The following is a 25,511-nucleotide window of genomic DNA, read 5'->3' as shown; positions in this document are numbered from 1 at the left end:
GGGAGTGGGAGACTGAAGCAGTAGGCTGCCAGGTTACATTAATTAATATTTTCTTCCTTTACGTGAAAACTGAACTAATCTCCTTTTCTTACAGAGTGGGTGCCTGGGAGGGCCATTCTGGAAACACCCAGACCCGTGCTGGTGCGCACTAGCTGTGTGAGTCAACCTGCCTCTGCAGGTTCTGTAAAATGGGTCTACCAGAATCTCTCCAACAGTGCACTGAGTTTAGGAGATGCTGGCCACAGGTGATGGCTGGGAGGCATGCTGCCCGATTTGGCCCCCTTCCTGGAGACGGCTAGAACTTGCTAAAGCCTGCCAGGCCCTCACCTCCCTGCTCCTGCCCCATCCAAGCAGGTAACCCGCAGGAGGGGGCCTAAAGGTGACGAAACACAGATCCCCTCCCTGGGAGAGAAGAGGGCCCCAGATGCACACCTGGAATGCAGGCCAAGGGGCCCCTGGCCCCTCGGATGCTCCCAGCTACAACCTGATTGCTGGCTGCCAGAGGGGGGCCCTTCGGGAGAAGCTAGAAACCAGACGGCACTGTCCCTGGATGATCCCCTGATCCCCCTCCCCAGTTGCCCCCAGTCGCACTTGCTGAGAAGGGCTGCAGCCTCGAATCTGTTCCTACTGCTTTGACCCTGGTGACTGGAGAAACGAGATGGCTCTGTGTCCCTCCCTGTAAATAGGGCCAGGAGGCCAAGGCAGGGCGGGGCTTCAAATCCAATCATCCACACCCAGTTACCGCCACCGGGTTTGCCGCGCTGCGCTGCAGGAAAGGAGGGTGCCGCTGGCTGAGGGCCCCCGGCCAGGGATGCCCCAGCCGCTGCTTTGCTTGCTCCGCCAACTTCCATCCCAAGGCTGGACTGGACTTGCTCGGGGTTTACCTAGGATGTTAAAATCCCCATTCATTCATGAAAATGATCTGTAGCCTCCTTTTTAAAAAGTATCGTTCTTTGGTTTAAATATCAAACTCATGCCTGTCACATAAAATGAACTGAGAATTCTTTTTTTTTTCCTAAATCTGTAAGAATGATATGAAAGTTCAATAGACCTGACCTGAAGCCTAGTACCTTCTCCAGGGGAAGACTGGACTTCCTGTCACTTTTTCAATGTTTATTTTTCTATTCAAATTTTCTACTCCTTGTGGAGACAATTTTTTTCTTCTTTTTAGGAAAAAATCCATTTCATCCAGGTTTTTCTATTTATTGGTCTCGAGTTTTATGTAGTACTTGCTTATGATTTTTTTTTTTTTAAATCTCTTCCTTCTATGTCTTCTGCCCAGAACCGCCCTGCCCAATTCTGCTCCCCCTGAAGTCTTCTCATTTCAGTAAATAACAGCTCTGTCTTGGTGTCATCCTTGCCACTAGTTTTTGCTTCATAACCCACATCAAATCAAGCGGCAGGGTTTTTGGATTCCACCTTCCAACTCTCTTCAGAATTCAACCACTTCCTGTCTCTACCACCCTCAGCCTTGCCCACACCACCATCATCTCTCTGGATTATTGGAAGAGGGGGGCAAAGGACCCCACTGCTCCAACTTTTGCGTTGTCACCTGGTCAACACAGCATCCCGAGCAAGACAGAGAATGCCACTGGTGCTCAAAACTTCCTATGGATTTGCTTCCTATGGATTTGCTCCCTGTGCGGGAGATGCGCAGGGGTAGAGAGGAATCAAGATTGGCTACGTGAGGGTGAGAGCGGAAGCTGGGTGACGGCTGTATCATACAATGACATTACCTTTGGACTACTTTTGTAATCTTGTGCATGTTATATATGTTAAGATTTTTAAGATAATGTGTTTTTATAGGAGATAGGATGCCTCCTGGTGTTATTGCCAGAAAAGGGGAAATAAAGCCTCCAGTGGCTTCCCATTTCACTTACAGATCTAGGTCATTTCCAAAAGTTTTGTTATTTTACTTTGTATTTTTATTGTGAGAGTTTTTAAGTATATATGTATATATTTATTTATTTAATTAGAGAGGTTGTGAACTTACAAAACAATCATGCAAATATACGAACTCCTATATAACACCCCTCCACCGGCACATTACACATTGCATTGTTTTGGAATGTTTGTTACAGATGATGAAATAAAATGATCGGAATATTACCAGTGATTATGGTCTATGTCATACATTTGATATATTTGTTCCATGCTCTCCTATTATTAACATAGTACTTTTTTGACATTGATGCAAGAGTATTACAATATTGTTGTTAATTATAGTCCATAGGTTATATATATATATATTTTTAAAGATTTTATTTTTATTTATTTCTCTCCCCTTCCCCCCAACCCTCCCAGTTGTCTGCTCTCTGTGTCCATTCACTGTGTGTTCTTCTGTGTCCGCTTGTATTCTTGTCAGCGGCACCGGGAATCTGTGTTTCTTTTTGTTGCGTCATCTTGCTGTGTTAGCTCTCTGTGTGTGCGGCACCACTCCTGAGCAGGCTGGACTTTCTTTTGCATGAGGCAATTCTCCTTATGGGGCGCACTCCTTACACATGGTGCTCCCTTACATGGGGGACACCCCTGCGTGGCATGGCACTCCTTGCACGCATCAGCACTGCGCATGGGCCAGCTCAGCACGTGGGTCAGCAGGCCCTGGGTTTGAACCCTGGACCTCTCATGTGGTAGGAGGATACTCTATCTATTAAGCCAAGTCCACAATATAATAGGTTATATTAATTGTATTTTTCCTGTGGCTCTCCACAGGAGAGTTACCACCTTGTAATAATAATGTATATTTGTTCTAGTTCATAGAAGAACTTTCTTATGTTTATACTATTAACCACAATTCTCATCCATTTCTGGGTTCACTATGTTTTTCAGTCCCTGGATTATTCTCTAGCTTTCTTTCAGTTGACATTTACATCCCTAGACTGCCCCTTCCAGCCATGTTGTGAGAGTTTTTAAGCACACTGTAAAGTAGGGAGGGTGGCAAAACAAGCCATGTGCCTATCACCTAGTGTTAACAATTAACCTTGGGAAGCGGACTTGGCCCAGTGGTTAGGGCGTCCGTCTACCACACGGGAGGTCCGCGGTTCAAACCCCGGGCCTCCTTGACCCGTGTGGAGCTGGCCCATGTGCAGTGCTGATGCGCGCAAGGAGTGCCCTGCCACGCAGGGGTGTCCCCCGCGTAGGGGAGCCCCACACGCAAGGAGTGCGCCCCATAAGGAGAGCCGCCCAGCGCGAAAGAAAGTGCAGCCTGCCCAGGAATGGCGCCTCCCACACGGAGAGCTGACACAACAAGATGACGCAACAAAAAGAGACACAGATTCCCATGCCACTCACAACAACAGAAGCGAACAAAGAAACAAGACGAAGCAAATAGACACAGAGAACAGACAACCAGGGTGAGGGGGTGGTAGGGGAGAGAAATAAATAAATAAATAAATCTTAAAAAAAAAAACCACACACGCACAATTAACCTTTTGCTGGGTTTTCCTCATCGATTTTTTTTTTTCGAGGTCCCAGGGCCAAGGATTGAGCCCTGGACCTCGTATATGGGAGGCTGGCACTCAACCACACTGTCATATTGGTTCCCCTCATTGGTTTTTCTTTGCTGAAATATTTAAAAGGTAATCACAGATCTCATAACCTCTTACCTCTAAATACTTCATTAGCATCTCTAAAAGGAACTTTCCCTACAATTATCACACCTAACAAAATAACAAAAATTGAGTATCATTACCTAATATATAGGCCACATTCAAGTTCCCTGATATTCCCAAAATGTCTCTTATAATTGGCTTTTTCAAACCAAGATCCAATCAAGGACTATTCATTGTATTGGGATGTGATGCTTAAGTCTCTTTTAATCTCAAATATCCACCCCACCTCACCCCACCCTACTCTGCCCTTTGTGATATGTATTCCACTTCTTATAGAATGTCCCACCTCCTGGAGTTATCTGATCTCTTCCTACTGTCATTTTTTATTTTTTTCCTCTTCCCTGGCTTCCTTATTAACTTGAAATTAGATCAAAAGTGTTGATTGAGTTTAGACAAAACATTTTGGGAAAAATATTCATAGGTGATCTATGTATAATATGTTGCATCCTATTAGGAGGTACAAAATAACTCGTTCACAATGCTAACTTTGATATCTCTTTCTAGGTAGTGATTTTATATAAGTATAAAGTGATTTTATACTTGTATCTCTTTTTTCTTCCACTAAAAATTTAGTTCCTAAAGCATTAACATAATTATTTGCTTTATTCTATTATATATATTTATGTATAATATTTTCTATATATACTACATAAATTTTATATTTTATATAAATTTTAATAAATTATAATTTATATATAGTAAAATTTTATATATTCTGTTATATAAATATTGTGTAATACTTACATATACATATATGACTTTCAATACAACCTTTTCCTGACAAATTTTTTTTAATTAGAGAAGTTGTAGGTTTACAGAAAAATCATTCATAACATACAGAGTTCCCATACACCACTTTATCATCAACACTTTGCAAAAGTGTTACATTTGTTACAAATCTGTGAGAAACATTTTCTTTTTTAAAAAGATTTATTTATTTATTTCTCCCCCCTCCCTCCATTGTCTGCTCTCTGTGTCCATTCGCTGTGTGTTCTCCTGTGTCTGCTTGTACTCTCATTAAGCAGCTCTGAGAACCGATCCTGGGACCTTCTGGAGTGAGAGAGAGGTGATCATTCTCTTGTGCCACCTCAGCTCCGTGCTCTGCTATGAATCTTATTATCTCTCCTCTTTGTCTCTTTTTGTTGTGTCATCTTGCTGCACCAGCTCTCCACGTGGGCCAGCGCTCCCACATGGGGCAGCACTATGTGTGGGCCAGCTCACTACACAGGCCAGCTTGCCTTCACCAGGAAGCCCTGGGTATCGAAAACTGGACCTCCTATATGGTAGACGGGAGCCCAATTGCTTGAGCCACATTCACTTCCCACGAGAGAAACATGTTTATATGCTATCCCTCAGCCTGAAAGGTATTGGCTATGCCTAAAATCTCCCATTCCTATATTACTTAAAGTTCTTTTTACTCCTCTTAGAAATTAATTCATATTTACTTTTAACAATTCTCTATATAAATTGCTGGTCTGGTTTCCATATCTTGACTGGACCCTGAGTGACACAACTCTAATAATACCTTGAATGTAAAAAAGTAAGTTGTAAAAAAATTACATAGAGTGTGCTTCCATTTATATAAGATTCAAAAGCAGGAAAAACTAAGCAATATATTTTTTTAAGGTACATATATATGTGGTAAAACTAGGGTTATATAATTCAGAAAAACTGAATTCAAGAAGAAATAGAAAACTCGAATAGTCCTATAGCCATTAAATAAATCAAACCAGCAATTTGAAATATTCTCAAAATAATGGACCTGGTCCAAATGATACTACAGTTGAGTTACACCAAAGTTTCAAGCAGCATATTATTCCCATCCTAAACTCTTCTAGAACATACAATATTAGGAAATGTTCTTCAACTCATTTTATGCTTCTGATTTAAACTCAATATTAAAACTAGCCAAGAACCTTACAAGAAAAGAAAGATTAAAAGTTGATTTCACTCATGAACATAAAAATTACATTTCTAAACAAAATATTAATAAACCAAATCCATAAGTGTGGAAAAAAACCCAATACATTTGTACCAAGATGAATTTATCCAAAGAATGTAAGTGTGGTGTGGTTGAAGATGGCTGCAAGTTCTTTGACATGTCCATCATCAAAAGGTGAGGATTTTCCTGTAATTTTAAATCTTTTGGGGAGCAAATGTAGCTCATTAGTTGAGTGCCTGCTTCCCATGCATGGGGATTTAGTGCCTTCCCCTTGCATTTGGGTGTTCCGTTTTTTTAATGTTTAAAAAACTTTTTATTCTGAAATAATCTCAAACTTATGAGACAGTTGCAAAAATAATACAAACCCTATACAGAGAACTCCAAAATACTTCTACCCCCTCAGATACCCACAATCTTAACATTTTGCCACCTTTACTGTATCATTCTATTACCTATCTATTTTCTGAACATTTAAGAGCAGGTTGCGGCACATGTCAACTCTTTGAGCACATAATGCTTCCATGTATATTTTACAAACAAGGATATTCACGTATATAAACACTTTAAGTGCCATTATCAAATTCAAGAAATTTAATGTTGATATCAAGCTTACATTTTCTATTCCAGTTTTTTCTCATGTCCCAGTACTGCCCTTTTGAGCCTTTCTCCTGCATTCTTAGACCCTGTCATGTATTGCAGTTGATTATTATCTCTCAGTGTGTACTAAAATTAATTATGATTATCTCTTTAGTTTCTCTTTTTTAAATTGTGGAACATATATATACAAATCTTCCCACACCAACCCCTCCCAAGCGCATCATTCAGGGAGCGTAATTACACTCACCATGTGGCAATGCCCTCACCACCATCCAGTACTTTCCCTTCACCCCAAACAGAAAACCTACACTCCTTTTGCACTAACTCTCCATTGCCCCTGCCCCCATAACCTGTGTTCTACTTTCTACCTCTATGAGTTTGCATATTCTCTGATAGTTTCTTTGTGGTTACCATGAGGCTTAAATTTAATGTCTCAAATCTACAACATTCTCCTTCACTTTGATACCACGTAACAACTTCAATATCATACATAAACTATGTTACTATACCCCTCTCTTCCCCAAACTTTATGTGGCTTTTGTAGGAAATTACATGTTTATACATTGAGTCCAAAATCATTGATTTATCCTTACATTTTATGCATTTTATGTAAAGTTTTACATTCTATTGCCTCTATGAGGCCGTCATCACCCTAATACCAAAACCAGATTAAGATATCACAGGAAAGAAAATTAGAGAAAAAAATCCCTTATGAATAGAAATGCAAAAATTCTCAACAAAATACCGAAAAACCTAATCAACAGTGTATCAAAAGGATTATACACCATGACTAAGTGGGACTTAACAGAAGAATTCAAGGATGATCCAGCATTAGAAAATCAATCGGTCTAATTCACCTCATTAATAGAATCAAGGGGGAAAAATCACACAATCATCTAAAGTGATACCAAAAAAAGGCATTTGGCGAAACCCAAGATCCTTTCATGATTAAAAAAAAAAAAACTCAGAAAATTAGGAATAAAAGGAAACTTTCTCAACATGATAAGAGACATTTATGAAAAGCTTGCAGCAAATATCATACCCAGTGGTGAAAGACTGAATGTTTTTCCCTTAAGATCAGGAACAAGGCAAGGATGCCCACTGTCACCACTGTTACTCAACATCATACTGTAAGTTCTAGCCAGAGCAATTAGGAAAAAGAAATGTAAAGCATTCAAATTGGAAAGGAAGATGTCAAATTATCCCTATTTGCATATGACAAGATCCTATAAAGAGAAAATCCCAAGAAGTCTACAAGAAAGCTGCTAGAACTAATAAATTCAGCAAAGTTGCAGGATATAAGGTAAATGTGCAGAAGAAAGTTGGTTTTCTATTTTTTAATTGATTTTGTAAAAATATTACATTAAAGAAAAATTATATGAGGTACCATTCAACCCCACCACCCTCACCCCACCACTCCCCCCCAGCAACACTCACTCCCTTCATCATGACACATCAATTGCATTTGTAAGTACATCTCTGGGCATCTCTGCACCTCATGGTCAATGGTCCACATCATGGCCCATACTCTCCCCCATTCCATCCAGTGGGCCCTGGGAGGATTTACAATGTCCGGTGATTGCCCCTGAAGCACCATCCAGGGCAACTCCAAGTCCCAAAGGCGCCTCCACATCTCATCTCTTCCTGCCATTCCCCATATCCATCAGCCACCATGTCCACTTTTCCCATTCCAATGCCACCTTTTCTCTGTGGGCCTTGGATTGGTTGTATCTGTTGCACCTCTATGTCAGGAGGAGGCTCATATTCCACATGGATACTGGATGTAATCCTCCTGCTTTCAGTTGTAGGCACTCTAGGCTCCACGGTGTGGTGCTTGTCCTTCTTCAACTCCATCTTGGCTGAGTGAGGTGAGTTCAATAAATCAGATTGTAGGAGCTGGAGTCTGTTGACACTCAGGGCCTGGCTATCTATTGTCAGTCCAGAGATTCAAATTCCCTAAATATATCTTAAACCCCAACACCAACTACAATTCCAGTAAAGTAGGATGAAAGTCTTATGAAAAGAGATCCCATCTGAGTCCAGTTCCATCACGCAGAAACACCAGCTCCAAAGAAGGGCCATCTGACATGGCAGTGAACCCCGTCTGCCATGACCATAGAACCCGTGGGTCTCTTTAGCCCTCAAAGCAACCAACACCTGGGGATTGCATCCACTCCATCTGTCTCCCAGACTCTGCTCGGCTGTGCACAGGGGCAATCCTTCTGACAGCCTCCAGACTCTTTTTTAGAGACTCGTAGCCATATAAACTCATTTCTGCTTTCCATTTCCCCCTTACATTAGGTCAAACAGCATTTTAAAGCCATGTTATTATATGTAGACAGGGATATTCTGCTGATCCGCATTGAACCTTTAATTCAAGGTCATTTTCTAGTTCCATCTTCAGCTGGTATTTGGTAGTGATCCCTCGGTGCCAGGGAGGCTCATCCCCGGGTGTCGTGTCCCACGCTGGGGGGAATGCACTGCATCTACAAGCTGAGTTTGGCTTCGAGACTGGCCACATTTGAGTAACATGAAGGCTGTCAGGAGGAAATTCCCAGGCACAGCACTGCTCTAGGCCTTGTTCTTATTTCAGGCATATAGGCTCACAAGCAGTCATTAGTATCATGCTCTCCCTGTTGGACCCTCATTCCTTCCTGGTCCTTACCGTTGCACCTGGGGGATTGCCGCTGTTCCCCTAGGGACCACGACAGAGCACCTCTGGCCAGGAACTCAGTACCCCGCCCCAGCTGTAGTTTTTAATTGTTGCCACTATGAGTATATCCAAACATTACCATGCACCCTGGACATATGCCCTGTACAGCTCCCTGTCAGCCATATATCACCTGTCGATAGTATACTATACCAGTATTCCTCCGCTGCCATTGTTGAACCACTCTGTGATCCAAAACTTCCTGAAAATTGAAACCCAATATAATGTCAGGTTCCCTTACTAGTAAGATGGCATATAGCGATGGATTTAAAGGTTAGATATAGAATACGTGTTGACTTGGAAAAATTCTACATCCTATCTTTTTCTTTTTTTTTTCCCTAATTATTGAACTTCTCTTCACAAGGGCCCTAGTCCACAGTAATTCATATATACAATATACAGTACTCCCCCACATCTACCATTAAACCTTTTCCCTTCCACAGCGATATTCTTATAACTTATTCATATCATATTTACTTAAAGTGATGTACAGACTCTGAGACAATAGCTTTCAAACAAGGTGACATCCGTGCTTACATTGTGTTCCATACTTTAGGATATACAGTTTTCTAAATTTTTAGTTATCCTATGTTTTACATGGTGGTTTACTTTATTAGTCTGTCGTCCCCTATATGTTTATGGTGTAATATTACATGTTTTATATCTATCCTTGTGTACTCTCGTGAAACTCCTCCCTTACCCCACATTTACTTTGGTTCCACACATTTAACGTCCATTTTCCCATCCCCTTGGTGCCCACAGCGACAGCCAACCTCCATTTCCTGAGGAGCCCCATCCAGAGATACTTGCAACAGTGTTCAGGGCCTAACTTGCTCAACTACCCCAATGCCCTGGGAGCCACCCTTTCTCTCGAGAGATACGGTTCCCTCTATCTGATGGCATTAGTCCTCCCCAGGATGTGGGTCCACCCCCACTCTCATTACTTGGGTCTCTACCCAATGGTACCATCCACTCTGGCAAAATGAGCATTCAGACATTCCCCAGGAGCCCGTCTCACATCCGACCATCCCCTCCGAGCATCCTAAACAGGCAACCCTCGTAATTATATTTTGATACGATTTTCTCAGCATTTTACTCTCGACCAACACCTGACACTCTCCTATGTTCGTATGCTACCCCTCCCTCCCCCCACTTTTGGGCAATATTACCCATCCGCCCATCCCCAGCCCCCCTCAAACCCGTAAAGCCCCACCCAAAGGCAACCCCTTGCCCCCATTTTATCTCTTCTTTGTGTTCATACTTACCACCAGCTCATCATAAATTCCACCCCTGCAGACGTCGGCTCACATCCTTCCTCCACCCCCCGATTTCCTGTAAGCCTATCGTTCAGTCTCTAGCTCTCTGAGGCAGTTTTCTTATTTCATATCATTGAGTTCATGTAGTATTTGTCCTTCAATGCCTGGGTTGCTTCACTCAACATAAGGTTCTCAAGATTCATCCATGTTATCACGTGTGTTTGTAGTGTATTTGTTCTTACAGCCGAGTAGTATTCCACTGTGTGTATATATCACATTTTATTGATCCACTCATCTGTTGATGGGCATTTGGGTTGATTCCAACTTTTGGCAATAGTGAACAATGCTGCTATGAACATTGGTGTACATATATCAGTTTGTGTCCTTGTTTTCTGTTCTGCTGGGTATATACCCAGCAGTGGTATTGCTGGATCATATGGCAAATCTATGGTTAGTTTTTTGAGAAACCACCAAACTGTCCTCCAGAATGGTTGGATCCTTCTGCATTCCCACCAGCAGTGGATGAGTGTTCCCCTTTCTTCACATCCTCTCCAGCATTTGTATTCTTCTGTTTTTTTCATAGCTGCCAATCTTATGGGAGTAAGATGGTATCTCATTGTAGTTTTGATTTGCATTTCCCTGATAGCTAGAGATTTGGAGCATTTTTTCATGTGCTTTTTAGCCATTTGTATTTCTTCTTTGGAGAAGTGTCTGTTTAAATCTTTTCCCCATTTTTTAAATGGGTTGTTTATCTTTTTATTTTCAAGATATAGGAGTTCTTTATATATGCAAGTTATAAGTTTCTTATCAGATATATGGTTGCCAAATATTTTCTCCCACTGTGTTGGCTCCTTTTTTACTTTCTTGACAAACTCCTTTGAGGTGCAGAAGGATTTAATTTTGAGGAAGTCCCATTTATATATTAGTTCTTTTGCTGCTCATCCTTTTGGTGTGATATTCATGAATCCATTTCCTATTACAAGGTCCTGTAGATGTTTCCCTACACTGCTTTCCAAGATCTTTATGGTTTTGGCTCTTATATTTAGGTCTTTGATCCATCTTGAGTTGATCTTTGTATAAGGTGTGAGATGGTAATCCTCTTTCATTCTTCTACATATGGCTATCCAGTTCTCCAGGCACCATTTGTTGAATAGGCCACTCTCTCCCAGTTGAGAGGGTTTGATGGCTTTATCGAATACTATATGGCTATATATGTGAGGTTCTATATCTGAGCTTTCAATTCGATTCCATTGGTCTGTGTGTCTCTCCTTATGCCAATACCATGCTGTTTTCACTACTGTAGCTTTGTAGTATGTTTTGAAGTCAGGAAGTGTGATTCCTCCAATTTCGTTTTTCTTTTTCAGTATGTCTTTGGCTATTTGGGGTCTCTTTCCTTTCCAAATAAATTTCATAGTTAGCTTTTCTAGTTATTAAAGAAGGCTGTGTTGATTTTTATTGGGATTGCATTGACTGTGTAGATCAGTTTTGGTAGGATAGACATCTTAATAATATTCAGTCTTCCTATCCATGAACAAGGAATATTCTTCCATTTATTTAGGTCTTCTTTGATTTCCTTGAACAGTCTTGTATAGTTCTCGGTGTATAAGTTTTTTGCCTCTTTAGTTAAATTTATTCCTAAGTATTTGATTTTTTTATTTACTATTGTGAATGGTATTTGTTTCTTGATTTCCTCCTGATCTTGCTCATTTTTGGTTACAGAAATGCTACTGATTTTTGCGCATTGACCTTATAACCTGCGACTTTACTAAACTCATTTATGAGTTCTAGAAGCTTTGTTATAGATCTCTCAGGGTTTTCTATGTATAGGATCATGTCATCTGCAAATAGTGAAATTTTGACTTCTTCCTTTCCAATTTGAATGCCTTTTATATCTGGTTCTTGCCTCAGTGCTCGAGCAAGTACTTCTAAGACAATGTTAAATAGGAGCGGAGACAATAGGCATCCTTGTCTTGTTCCTGAGTTTAGAGGGAAGGATTTTAGGATTTCTCCATTGTAAACAATGTTGGCTTTAGGTTTTTCGTATATACTCTTTATCATGTTCAAAAAATTTCCTTGTATTCCAATCTTTTGGAGTGTTTTTATCAAGAAAGGGCGCTGTATTTTGTCAAATGCTTTTTCTGCATCTATAGATATAATCATGTGATTTTTTTCCTTCAATCTGTTTATATGGTGTATTACGTTGATTGATTTTCTTATGTTGAACCATCCTTGCATACCTGGAATAAATCTCACTTGGTCGTAGTGTATAATTTGTTTAATGTGTTGTTGGATACGATTAGCAAGTATTTTGTTAAGTATTTTTGCGTCTAGGTTCATTAGAGAAATTGGTCTGTAATTTACCTTTCTTGTGGTATCTTTGTTTGGCTTTGGTACTAGGGTAATGTTGGCATCATAGAAGGAGTTCGGCAATGTTCGTTCTGTTTCGATTTTTTTGGATAGTTTCAGCAGGATTGGTGTTAGTTCTTTCCGGAATGTTTTGTAGAATTCACCTGTGAAGCCGTCTGGCCCTGGGCTCTTCTTAGTTGGGAGATTTTTAATGACTGATTCTATCTCTCTGCTTGTGATTGGTTTGTTAAGATCATCAATTTCTTCTTTCGTCAATATGGGTTGCTTATTTGTTTCTAGGAATTTGTCCATTTCCTCTAAATTGTCATTTTTGCTGGAATATAGTTTTTCAAAGTATCCTCTTATAGTCTTTATTTCTGTGGGGTCAGTGGTGATATCGCCTTTCTCATTTCTTATTTTGTGTATTTGCATCTTCTCTCTTTTTTCCTTTGTTAGTCTCGCTAAAGGTTTGTCAATTTTGTTGATCTTCTCAAAAAACCAGCTCTTGGTCTTGTTTATCTTTTCAAGTGCTTTCTTATTTTCTATTTCATTTAGTTCTGCTCTTATCTTTGTTATTTCCTTCCTTCTTCTTCCTGTTGGGTTACTTTGTTGTTGTTTTTCTAATTCCTTCAAATGTGCAGTTAGTTCTTCAATTTTTGCTCTTTCTTCTTTTTTGATATATGAATTTATGGCTATAAATTTCCCTCTCAGTACTGCTTTTGCTGCATCCCATAAATTTTGGTATGTTGTGTTATCATTATCATTTGTTTCAAGGTAGTCATTGATTTCTTTTGAGATTTCCTCTTTGACCCACTGTTTTTCTAAGATTGTGCTGTTTAATTTCCAAATAGTGGTGTGAAACCTGGGCCTCTGTCCCTTACAAATTTCCAGCTTGACTCCACTGTGGTCAGAGATATTGTTTTGTATGATTTCAATCTTTCTGAATTCATTAAGCTTTTCTTTGTGGCCTAGCATATGGTCTATCTTGGAGAATGATCCATGTGTGCTTGAGAAAAATGTATATTCTGCTGTGTTTGGGTGTAATGATCTATATATGTCTATTAGATCCAGCTCCTCTAATATACTGTTCAAGTGTTTTGTTTCTTTAGTGATTCCCTTTTGAGATGTTCTATCCAAGGTAGATAGTGGTGTATTAAAATCCCCCACTATAATTGTAGATGCATCTATTGTTTCACTTAGTTTTTCCAGCGTTTGCCTCACATATTTAGAGGCACCCTTGTTAGGAGCATAAGTATTTATGATTGTTTGATCTTCTTGACAGATTTTCCCTTTCACTAAAATGTAGTATCCTTCTTTGTCTCTCACAATTGTTTCACCTTTAAAGTCTATTTTGTCTGATATTAATATAGCTACTCCTGCCTTTTTTTGGTTATTGTTTGCTTGTATGATTGTTTTCCAGCCATTCACTTTCTTTCTTTTTTTTTTTTTTGATACAACAAGATGACACAACATGATGACGCAATGAAGAGACACAACAAGTGGGAGCGGAGGTGGCTCAAGCCATTGTGCGCCTCCCTCCCACATGGGAGGTCCCAGGTTCGGTTCCTGATGCCTCCTAAAAAGCAGCCAAGCAGACAGTGAACAGCCACAGAAAGCAGACAGCGAGTGCAAACAATGGGGGGGGGGGGGAAGGCGGGTAGGAGGAAATAAATAAATCCTTAAGGAAAAAAAGGGAAGAAAGGTGCTTAGTATCTGGAACCTGGAAAACAGGTCCTTGCTTATTTAACCATGACCTGACGGGACTTACTCCACCCTGGGCCTGGCCCCTCTTAGCCTTGGCCATGACAGACGACGTTGAGTGTGTTATTTGGGGGCAGGGGGCTTTAGGAGGTACCAGGGACCGACCCCAGGGACTTGTCCATGGGAAGCAGGCGCTCAAGCACTGAGCGACGTCCCCTCCCCAATGACAGCTGGTTCTCTTGTTCTTTGTTTTCATTTTTAGGAGGTACCAGCGATCAAACCTGGGGCCTTGTACATGGGAAGCGGGCGCGCGACCGCTTGAGCTCCATCCGCTGCCTGTGGTTTTCAATATACTTCATAGATTCCAGACAAGTCTCTGATTGAGGAACCGAAGGCCCTGACTGCTATGCAGGCAAGGCACGTCCAGGAGGACTGCAGCGACACAGAGGAGGGCGTGGCTCGCTGGATGCGCCTGAGCACCTCTGTGTGTGCCCGCATTGTGTCCCTGCACGTGCTGACACAGGAGTCCTCGGGAGAGGCAGAAGAAAAGCCATTTCACGGCGTGATACTGATGACGCGCTAGGGGAGCGCAGTCAGAGTCGCCCGCTGCAGGAGGACCTTGCCCGGCAGGACGAGCACCAGGTGCGCAGATTAGAAAGTGCCACTTCCTGGAAGCAGCTCAAAGCCACGGCGGCGCTGCGGCTGGCACCATCCCATTTCCCCGCGGTGTCCAGCCTCAGCCCTGTGGCTCCGTGACTTCAGGGGCTTCGCGGCACAGTCCTCTTAGCTGCATCACGACAACATGCCAATCAGAGGAACTTTCAAAGGAAGAAGCAGGCCTCGAGGGGCCTGCTCAGGGTAATTAGAACTTCAGCCAGGTCGTCCACCTGGGAACTAATGAGAAGTTTTCCTCCACAACCATTACTGAAAAGCTCTCTAAAGCAGGTTTTCTTCTAATATCTGCGATACACAGTCACTGAAGAAAATAGAAAACACAGGCAAGTTCAAAAAAGAGATAAAAATAGACCATTATTTCACTCCTAAAGATAACCACACTGGAAATCTGGATGCACGCCGTGAGGAAATGAGCTGAATCTTGCTAAGTGCTTAGAACACGGTAATCCCCCGAGAAACGGTACCGATCATCACTATTCCATCGTGACTATGCCTACGAAATCGTTCCCCATCCGAAACTCCAATAGAGATCGCCTCAGTTTTCTTCCTGCTTTTCCCTTTCACTTTTATTCCATGTATAACGATGAATGCAGTCCCGTGACAAATGCTTCACTTAACACAGACGGCCATGGAGTAACCCAGCAGCCTTCCGTCACCCCACGTCCCCCTCCAGCTGAGCTCGGCAACAACACGGGCATAAGCTGGTGCACGGTTTTCCGCTCCCATTTCTATCCACTCGTTTGTTTTCACTCACTCAACAACAGACAGCGGTACCTCGAAATTTTTCCGCCAACACACGAGAATCTGAGGCATTTATCCCAGGACTCTTGGCCGTGCTGGCTGAGCAGGAGTGCCAACAGCCCCCCACTTTCAGGTCCACCCCGAACACGGCCGGATGGAGGCCGATAGGCGGGAAACGCGCACAAGGTGGCGCACGACCCGGAACCGCCTGCCAGGGCAGCGCACCCGTCGGAGAGCAGGAAGGCTGCGCCCGCCCTGAAATGTGGAGGCAAACGGCACATACGGGATTACCGGCGGCAGGAAGAGGCAGGCTGGAGACGAGGGTGCCCTGGGAGGGAGGCGGCAGGCAGGGACATGATTCGGGAGGAGTAGAGGAGAGGCAGGGGAGAGCCCACGAGAGGCAAGTCCACAGGGGGTCCCGGATGGGGAGGGCGAAGAAGAGCGTTTCCAAGGATGGGGTCCAGGCTGTGCCAAAACTGGCGGCAGGTGATGCGATCGACAGACATGGGTCGTCGAGGAAAAGAACCGGACGGGGCAGGGCCACACAGGAAGAGTTCTGTCTTGGACGGAGTGCGTGTGACCAGCTTTCCTGTCGACCTGACCCCCTTCCAGATGCAGAAGTAGACCAGGACCCAGCAGGCCAGCAGACACAGGGTCACCTCCCAGTTCAGGGCCCCGGGCACCTCCAGCCCCCCGAAAGCCGCAGGACTTTGTTCTCCCAGAACTCGATGACGGGGGACCGCCAGTCGGCCAGCTGGTCGCACGTGAGGTTGGCCAGGCTGGCGTTGGCGCAGTCAGCCATTCACTTTCAATCTCCTTGCGTCTCTGGGTCTAAGATGTGTCTCTTGTAGACAGCATACGGATGGGTCGTATTTCCTTATCCAATGTCCCAGTCTGAATCTTTTGATAGGTGAGTTTAATCCATTGACATTCAGTGTTATTACTTTCAAGGAATTATTTGTGTTAGCCATATTTTGATTGGATTTGTGTTTGTCATATTTTGTTTGTATTTCTTTTTCCCTTCTATTTTTGTCTTTTTTTGTTGCTCTTATACTCTCCTCCAACTCTGCCTGTCCTGTTTTTTCCTTTCTTCCTGCAGAACTCCCTTTAGAATTTCTTGAAGGGGAGGTTTCTTGTTGGTATACTCTTTCAGTTTGTTTATCTGCGAATATTTTGAACTCTCCATCATGTTTGAATGCTAGTTTAGCTGGATAGAGTATTCTTGGCTGGAAATTTTTTTCCTTTAGTACTTTGATTATATCATACCACTGCCTTCTTGCCTCCATGGTTTCAGATGAGAAGTCAGCACTTAATCTTATGGAGCTTCCCTTGTATGTGATGGTTTTCTTTTCTCTTGCTGCTTTTAGGATTTTCTCTTTGTCTTCAGCATTGGATAATTTGACAAGTATGTGTCTTAGGGTGGGCCTGTTGGGGTTTATGACTAGTGGAGTGTGCTGTGCTTCTTGGATATGTACATCTGTCTCTTTCAGTAGATTTGGGAAGTTTTCAGCCATTATTTCCTGCAACACTCCTTCTGACCCCTTTCCCTTCTCTTCTCCTTCTGGAATGCCTATAATACATATGTTTGAGCGTTTTGCATTGTCATTCAGGTCCCTAAGTCCTAGCTGGATTTTTTCTATCTTTTTATCGACCCCTTCTACTATCTGTTTGATTTCTGATGTACTGTCTTCCACATAACTAATTCTCTGCTCTGCCTCTTCTAGTCTGCTGATATTTGCTGCAAGTGTATTTTTGATTTCTTGAACTGTGGTGTTCATTCCCATCATATCTGTTATCTTTTTGTGTATGTCTGCAATTTCCCCTCCGAGTGTTGTCTTCATGTTGTTAACCTCTTTCATTACTTCATCAAATTTGTCTGTGATAAATGTTCTGAAATCTTTCATTGCTTGAGCGAAGTTCTGTTCCCCTTCCTGATTTTTAGTTTGTTCATTGGATTCAGCCATGTTTTCCTGATTACTGGTTTGGTTTATAGGTTTTTGTTGCTGTCTGGTCATCATTTTATCTTGACAGGTTTAATCAGTTCCTTAGCTTCTTTGTCTACTCTTAAGAGATTAATTAGCTGTTGTTGCATAAGTGTTATATCTTCTCTTTGTCACTTTGTTCTTCTTATTCTAATTTCTTATTGCTGGTTACGTTCACTTTAAAGGAAGTATTAGTGCCAGGGAAAGGTAATTGTGTAAGCAAGGAAAAAGTGTAAGGTAGTATTGGTGATATTTTGTTAATAAAGCAAGAATATGAGATCTGGGAGGATGGAGGTTAGATTCATGTAAAATTGTGTAGAGTTATAGCAGTAGGTAGAGTACCTATTATGAGGTAGCTGACTGAATATGGGAGGAATATGGTATGAGCTAAAAAGCTATTGTTTTCGTGAGAGAGGGAAAGAGAAAAGAAAGGTAATAGTTTCAAGAGTGGATAACAGAGAGTAAACAAAACAAGGGTATTAGGAATTAAGAGTTAGATACTTTGTGGATCAAAGAAAGGGAGATGGGAGGTGGAATATAGGAGAGACAGTAGATGATGGCGGATATCAAGATGTAGGTGAGTGCTCGCTTCGGCAGCACATATACTAAAATTGGAACGATACAGAGAAGATTAGCATGGCCCCTGCGCAAGGATGACACGCAAATTCGTGAAGCGTTCCATATTTTTAGAGATGAGAGGTGGAGGCGTCTTTGGGACATGGAGCTGCCCTGGATGGTACTTCAGAGGCAATCACCGGACATTGTAAATCCTCACAGGGCCCACTGGATGGAATGGAGGAGAGTATGGGCTATGATGTGAACCAATGTATATGAGGTGCAGAGGTGCCCAAAGATGTACTTACCAAATCCAATGGATGTGTCATGATGATGGGAACGAGTGTTGTTGGGGGGGGGGGGGGGGAGAGGGGGGGGGGTGGGGGGATGGGGTTGAATGGGACCTCACATATATATTTTTAATGTAATATTATTACAAAGTCAATAAAAAAAAAAAAAAAAAAGATGTAGGTGAAAGGGGATAGTGTAGGTAGCCTAAATCAGTTCACTTAGAAATGAGGCAGTGGAGAATGAGAGAGCCCAGCAAATGTGAGCTGGGCTGCAGGTCCCTGCAGCACCTATTGTATAACTGAGTTAAAATAAAATAAGTAGAAAATGAGGGGCAAGAGGGAGAGCAAAAACAGAAAAAGAAAAAAGAAAAAATGAAAAAAAAAAGAAAGAAGAGAAGAAAGGAAAAAAGAAAAAGGGGGGGGGTGGGCAAAGGGTGGGGAACAGGTAGGGGTAAGAAAAAAACAGATATACGTGAACCACAATTGCAACACTAACTACAACAACAACAACAAAAAACCCTAAATAACTGAATTAAAAAAAAAAAAGACTTTGGGGGATACGCTGGGAGAAAAGACTAGGGGATTATGCAATATTAGCGATCAGGACATTAAAAAAAGTAAAAAATAAGATAAAATGAAAATAAAAACAAAACAAAATGAAACGGTAAAGAAAAAATGCAAACGTTGAAGGCTAGGGCATTCAAGGACCTCAGATGGACCTCAGGGCGTGATGGATTCAGGGGTGGAAAGTCTGAGATATTGAAGACTCAAGAGGTGTGAGTCTCTGGGGTGTGGGCCACCAGAGTTTAGGGGACTCAGACCTGGCAACCTCTTATCTGGTCAACAGGAAGCCTAGGAGCCCCGCAGTGTAACACAGCCCTCAGGGATCCCTGCAGCTGGGTGCCAGCCCTATGGGGGAAGTCAGATCCGCAAACTCTATATTATGTCTGAACCCTGCAATTCACTTACTCACTAGGGTTTATTTTTGTGGATATTTTGTCAATTCAGCTTTTGGACCACTCCCACCCTATGATCCCACAAAACGGCCACCTGGGGGCGCCTCTACACTGCAGCCGATTTAATGATGCAGATCTGAAGCCCAGCCCGTGGGTTGGGCTCCAGTTGGAAACGCCAAAAACAGATTCCACAACCGGAATTCCCAAGCTTCGCAAAATATTCCCCAATCGGCTTCCAGACGTGTCCCCCTCCCTCGCCGCACCCTGTAACAACCTGCAATTACATCCCTTTATTGCCAACACTCTGATTCCGTTGCGGATCAGCAGCCGGGCCTGTGGGGGCGGGACTCCAGGCGGAAGCGCTATTATTTGTGTCCGCAATCAAAAATTCCCCTGCTTCACAACAAAACACTGTCTGTCTCCCCAAATTGATCCGCAAAGGCGCCCTGTCCTGTCAACCCCCCAACAGCCCGCCCAGGACTCGCGAATTCCCCAACACCGCAGAGCCACCAAAAAGCACGGCCGCAGTGCGGGTTCCGCGGCTCCACCCACCCCCAAGGAGGGAGCAACCCGTGTGCAGGTCTCACCCCGGGCAATAGAACCCAAATTGTATCTTATAGACCAATCCTCTCCGTTACCTTCCTACCAAATCGATGTCCAGACACTTCCTGCCCTGCAAAAATCCTGAAAAAGCCTGGTCCCAGAGAACCTCTGGTGGCGCCCAGCTGCCTCTTCCCAGGAGAGACAGCAAGGCAAGCTCACTCAGCCACCATCTTGCCGGAAGTCTCTATTTTTTTTTTTTTTAAGATTTATTTTTTATTTATTTCTCTCCCCTTCCCCCCCAGTTGTCCACTCTCTGTGGACAATCGCTGTGCGTTCCTCTGTGACCGCTTCCATCCTTATCAGCGGCACCGGGAATCTATGTTTCTTTTTGTTATGCATCTTGTTGTGTCAGCTCTCCGTGTGTGTGGCGCCATTCCTGGGCAGGCCGCACTTTCTTTCGCGCTGGGCGGCTCTCCTCATGGGGCGCACTCCTTGCGTGTGGGGCTCCCCTACGCAGGGGGCACCCTTGCGTGGCTCGGCACTCTTTGTGTGCATCAGCACCATGTATGGGCCAGCGCCACACGGGTCAAGGAGGCCCAGGGTTTGAACCGCGGATCTCCCATGTGGTAGACGGACACCCTAACCACTGGGCCAAGTCCGCTTCCTGACAGTTGGTTTTCTAAACACCAATAATGAACAACCCAAAAAGGAAATCAAGTAAATAATTCCATTTACAATAGCATTTATTTTCTTTTGTGTTTTAAAAAATATATATATTTTTGTTTTTGTGCAATTAGCCTTTAAAAGAATAAAATATCCAGGAATAAATTTAGCCAAGGAGTTGAAAGACTTCTATACTGAAAACAACATTGCTGAAAGAAATTAAAGGAGACTAAATAAATGGGAAGACATCCTGCTTTCATGGATTGGAAGATGTCTATACTGTCTAAAGCAATCTACAAAGTCAATGCAATCCCTGTCAAATTTCCAGTAGTCTTTTTTTTTTTTTTCCAGAAATGGAGAAACGTAGGCTCAATTTCATTTGCAATTGGAAGGGGCCCCGAATAGCTAAAGCAGTTTTGAAAAAGACAAAGTAGGTTGGAGGACTCACTCTTCTTAACTTCAAAACTTACCATAAAGCTGCAGTAATTACAGCAGTGTGGAAGTTCCATAAGGATAAACGTACAGACCAAGGGAATAGAACTGACAGCCCAGAGATAAACATACACAGGTATGGGCAGGGTTTTTTTAATTTATTTTTTTGTTCTCCCCAAGGCTACGTCGGGTTTATTTTGCAGTCAGTGCAAGGTGAGCAGTTACAAGCGTCAGGGGACTTGCATGTGACTTGGAGAGTAGAATGGGGTTCCCACGGCTTCCTTTTTGGTGTTTTGCTTTGTTGATGTTAAAAGAACCCAAGGCAAGCAGATTTGGCCCAGCGGATAGGGTGTCTGCCTACCACATGGGAGGTCCAAGGTTCAAACCCTGGGCCTCCTGACCCATGTGGAAGGAGTGCCCTGCCACGCAAGGGTGTCCCCTGAGTAGGGGAGCCCCATGCGCAAGGAGTGCACCCCGTAAGGAGAGCCGCCCAGCGCGAAAGAAAGTGCAGCCTGCCCAGGAATGGCACCGCACACACGGAGAGCTGACACAGCAAGATGACGCAACAAAAATAAACACAGATTCCTGGTGCCGCTGATAAGGATAGAAGCGGCCACAGAAGAACACACAGCGAATGGACAGAGAGAGCAGACAACTGCGGTGGGCGGGGTGGGGGAGTGGTGGGAGAAAATTAAAAAATATATATATAGCCTTTAAAAAAAAAAAGAAGCCAACTTTTAAAAAAGGGAAAAATAAAAAGCAAACCTGCCTGGTGGCGCCGCCTGGCGGCGGGTGGTGGAGGGACAGGGCGCTGGCTGCCCGCTCCTTCCTCTCCAGGTACCCGGTGACGAGGCCGCTTGAGGCCTGGGGGACTCCGGGTGCTCTGGGGACTCCGCCCAGTGGCCGTAAACGCGGGGGTGGACTTCCTTGAAGCAGCAGCTTGCCCACCGGTGACCTCGCGCAGGCCAGGGCGGGGGGAGGCTCCCCAGGGCGCTCGGCAGGCGCGGGAGCCCGGGCCGGGGGCCACGGCGGCGCCGCTGGAGGGCCTGGCTGCCCGTGGGCACCCGGCGGCGACCCCTCGAGGCCTCGGCGCGCCATCGCGGGTGGGGGGGGGGGGGGCCGCGGGCGCGCCAGGCCACGGGCCGTTGGCACAGGGGCCCCGCCTCCACGACGAACCCGCGTGGGTGCTGAGTTGTTTTTTGACAGGGGTGTCAGTTCCACTCAGGGGGGGAAATAATAGTCTCTTCCACAAATGATGCTGGGACAACTGGAAATCTGTCCATATGCAAAAGAATGAATGTGGACCCCTACATCTCACCATATACGAAAAACTAATTCCATGATTTCTTAGTCCACTGTGGAGGACTGTTTGGCACTTCCTAAGGAAGTTGAATACTGATTTGCGACGTGACCTGACAATGTCATTACTAGGTATACACTCAGAAAAACAGCAGTGACAAGAACAGACATCTGCACACTTAGCTTCCTAGCGGCATTAGTCACGGTTGCCAAAAGCTGGAAGCAACCCGGGTGTCCATCAACGATGAATGGATAAACAACTGGTGTATTCACACAATGAACCATCATGCAGCTGTAAGAAGAAATCAAGTCGTAAAGCAGATGACAACGTGGATGAACCCGGAGGACATTACGTTGAGTGAAGCAAGCCAGACAGAAAAGGACAAATACTGCATGATTGTGCTACTATGAACTAAATATATTGTGTAGCATATTGTATGGTTCCATTTACCGCATATAAAATGTAAATATAAATCAAGTTATAAAGACGAATTTAGATTAGTGGTTATCTAGGGCTGGGGAACGGTTGTTTAGGGGTGTGGGGATTTTCTTTTTGTAGTAATGAAATTGTTCTGAAATCTTTTGTGGAGTGCACAACAATGTGATTATACTAAAAGCCATTGATTCTACACTTTGGATAGATTGTATGGTATGTGAGTATATATCAGTAAAACTGCTGAATAAATAAATAAATAAATGCACAAGAATAACCAGAAATAGCGGTTATATACATCAGAGGAAACAGAGATTGCGAGATGAAGAATTTTCTTGGTCTGTGCTTTGTTTACTATTATTGAAATAATGAAAATGCTCTAATAATGATTGAAGTGTTGAATGTACAGCTATATATTTTACCAAATCCTATTGATTGTACACTTTGGATTTGATTTGTGTGCTTTATTAACACATATCAATAAAATTGATTTGTTTAAAAAAATTTAATTCCAAATGGATCAACAACCTAAATGTAAGAGCTAGTACTATAGAACTCTTACAAGAATATTTAGGGAAACATCTTCAGGACCTTGTAGTACACAGTGGATTTTCAGATTTTTACATCCCTAAAGTAGAAGCAACACAAGGAAAGAGAGAAAACTTTTGTGCATCTCAGGACATTATCAGAAAAATGAAGATAACATACAGAATGTGAGCAAATACTTGGAAACCATATATCTAATACAGGTTTAATATCCAGAATATATAAAGAACTCCCACAACTCATCAGTTAATAGACAACCCAGGGAAATGGATGTGGCTCAAGCAATTGGGCTCCTGTCTACCACATAGGAGGTCCAGGGTTCAATGCCCAGGGCCTCCTGGTGAGGGCAAGCTGCCCCATGTGGAGTGCCAGCCCACGCTGGAATGCCACCCTGCACAGGAGTACCGGCCAATAAGTATAGCTGGCACAGCAAGATGACGCAATAGGAGACACAGAGAAGAGAAAATAAGAAGATGTAGCAGAGCAGGGAGTTGAGATGTCACAAGAGAGTAATCACCTCTCTCCCACTCTGGAAGGTGTCAGGATCTGTTCCCGGAGCCACCTAATGAGAATACAAGCAGACACAGAAGAACAAACAGCGAATGGACACAGAGGGCAGATAGTGGGGGGACTGGGAAGGGGGGAGTGGGGGAGAAATAAATAAAATAAATCTTTTTAAAAAAAAGACAACCCAACTGAAAACTGGGCCAAGGATTTGAATAGATACTACTCCAAAGAAGATATTCGAGGGAAACGGACTTGACTCAATGGATAGAGCATCCACCTACCACATGGGAGGTCCAGGGTTCAAACCCAGGGCCTCCTGATCTGTGTGGTGAGCTGACCCACGCGCAGTGCTGATGTGCGCAAGGAGTGCCGTGCCACACAGGGGTGTCCCCCACGTAGGGGAGCCCCACACACAAGGAGTGTGCCCTGCAAGGAGAGTCGCCCTGTGCAAAAGAAAGCCCAGCCTGCCCAGGAGTGGCGCCGCACACACGGAGAGCTGACACAACAAGATGACGAAACAAAAAAGGGAAACAGATTCCCGGTGCCACTGACAAGAATACAAGCGGATACAGAAAAACACACAGCAAATGAACACAGTGAGCAATTGGGGGGGTGGGGGGGGAGGGGAAATAAATAAATAAAAATAAATCTTAAAAAAAAAAAAGATATTTGAATGGCCAAAAAGCATATGAAAAGACACAACCTCATAAGCCATTAGAGAAATGCAAATTAAAACTACAATGAAATACCACTTCACACCCACTAAAATGGCTGCTTTTTTTTTTTTTAATGGAAAATTACAAGTGTTGGAGAGGATGTGGAGAAGTAGGAACACTCATTCATTGTTGGTGAGAATGTAAAATGATACAGTGGCTGGGAAGACAGTTTTTGGTTCCTCATAAAGTTAAGTATAGAATTTCCATATGACCTGGCAATCCCCCCCCTAGGTATGTACCTGAAAGATACTCATACACCAGTGTTCATCACAGCATTACGCACAAGAGCTAAAGGCTGGAAGCAACCCAAGAGTCAGTCAACAGATGACTGGATAAACAAATGTGCTCTATCCACACAACGGACTATAACTCAGCAGTAAAAAGCGTGAAGTGCTGGGACATGCTCCACCGTGGATGACCTTGAACACTTCACGGTGAGTGACCTGCAGGCAGGCACAAAAGGCCCAATAGTGGAATACTCAGACTAAACAAATTCATGGGGACAGAAAGGAAAGTGGTCATAGGAGCGGCGAGATGGGGCAGTTGTTGCTAAATGAATATGAGATTTGGTTTGGGATCATGAAAATCGTCGGGTAACAGTGGTGAAAGTTACATTGACAATGTACTTACTGTTAAAGAAATACCCACTTACAGTGGTAAATATTATTTCACATAATGTATATTTTACCACAATTAAAAATAAATTATTTTTGTGTGATCTATTAACTTTTTAAAAAGATAATTAAAAAATAAAATAAAATAAATATTTGGTTAAGTCACATCAACTAGATAATAAAATCAGAACACGTGGACAAAATTTGCAACAAAACTAGAGAACAAGGTCTACCCACAACTGACGAATACAGGCAGGTAAAAACATGTCACCAACAGCGCCCCCTACAGGGAATCCGCATCTTTGAAGGAAAAACAGAAGAAAGCAATGGGCCTGAGAACAGTTTTTCCCTGGAAAACATGGCAGGTCAGTCAAAAAACCACAAGATGGAACCAGG

The 25,511-nt window shown here is 43.2% G+C and overlaps 1 non-coding gene across 1 annotated transcript; it reads left to right on the top strand.

Annotated features, from left to right (window-relative positions):
• The first annotated feature begins 18,142 nt into the window (after positions 1 to 18,142).
• LOC131280334 (U6 spliceosomal RNA) lies at positions 18,143 to 18,249 on the top strand. Its single transcript, XR_009187821.1, has one exon. It is a non-coding gene; the product is annotated as a U6 spliceosomal RNA (small nuclear RNA).
• Positions 18,250 to 25,511: the final 7,262 nt, after the last annotated feature.

Source organism: Dasypus novemcinctus, chromosome 10 (genome assembly GCF_030445035.2).
Source record: "Dasypus novemcinctus isolate mDasNov1 chromosome 10, mDasNov1.1.hap2, whole genome shotgun sequence".
NCBI classification, from domain to species: Eukaryota; Metazoa; Chordata; class Mammalia; order Cingulata; family Dasypodidae; genus Dasypus; species Dasypus novemcinctus.
The sequence above is the reverse complement of the archived record's forward strand: the minus strand, read 5'-3'. Positions and strand labels throughout refer to the sequence as shown.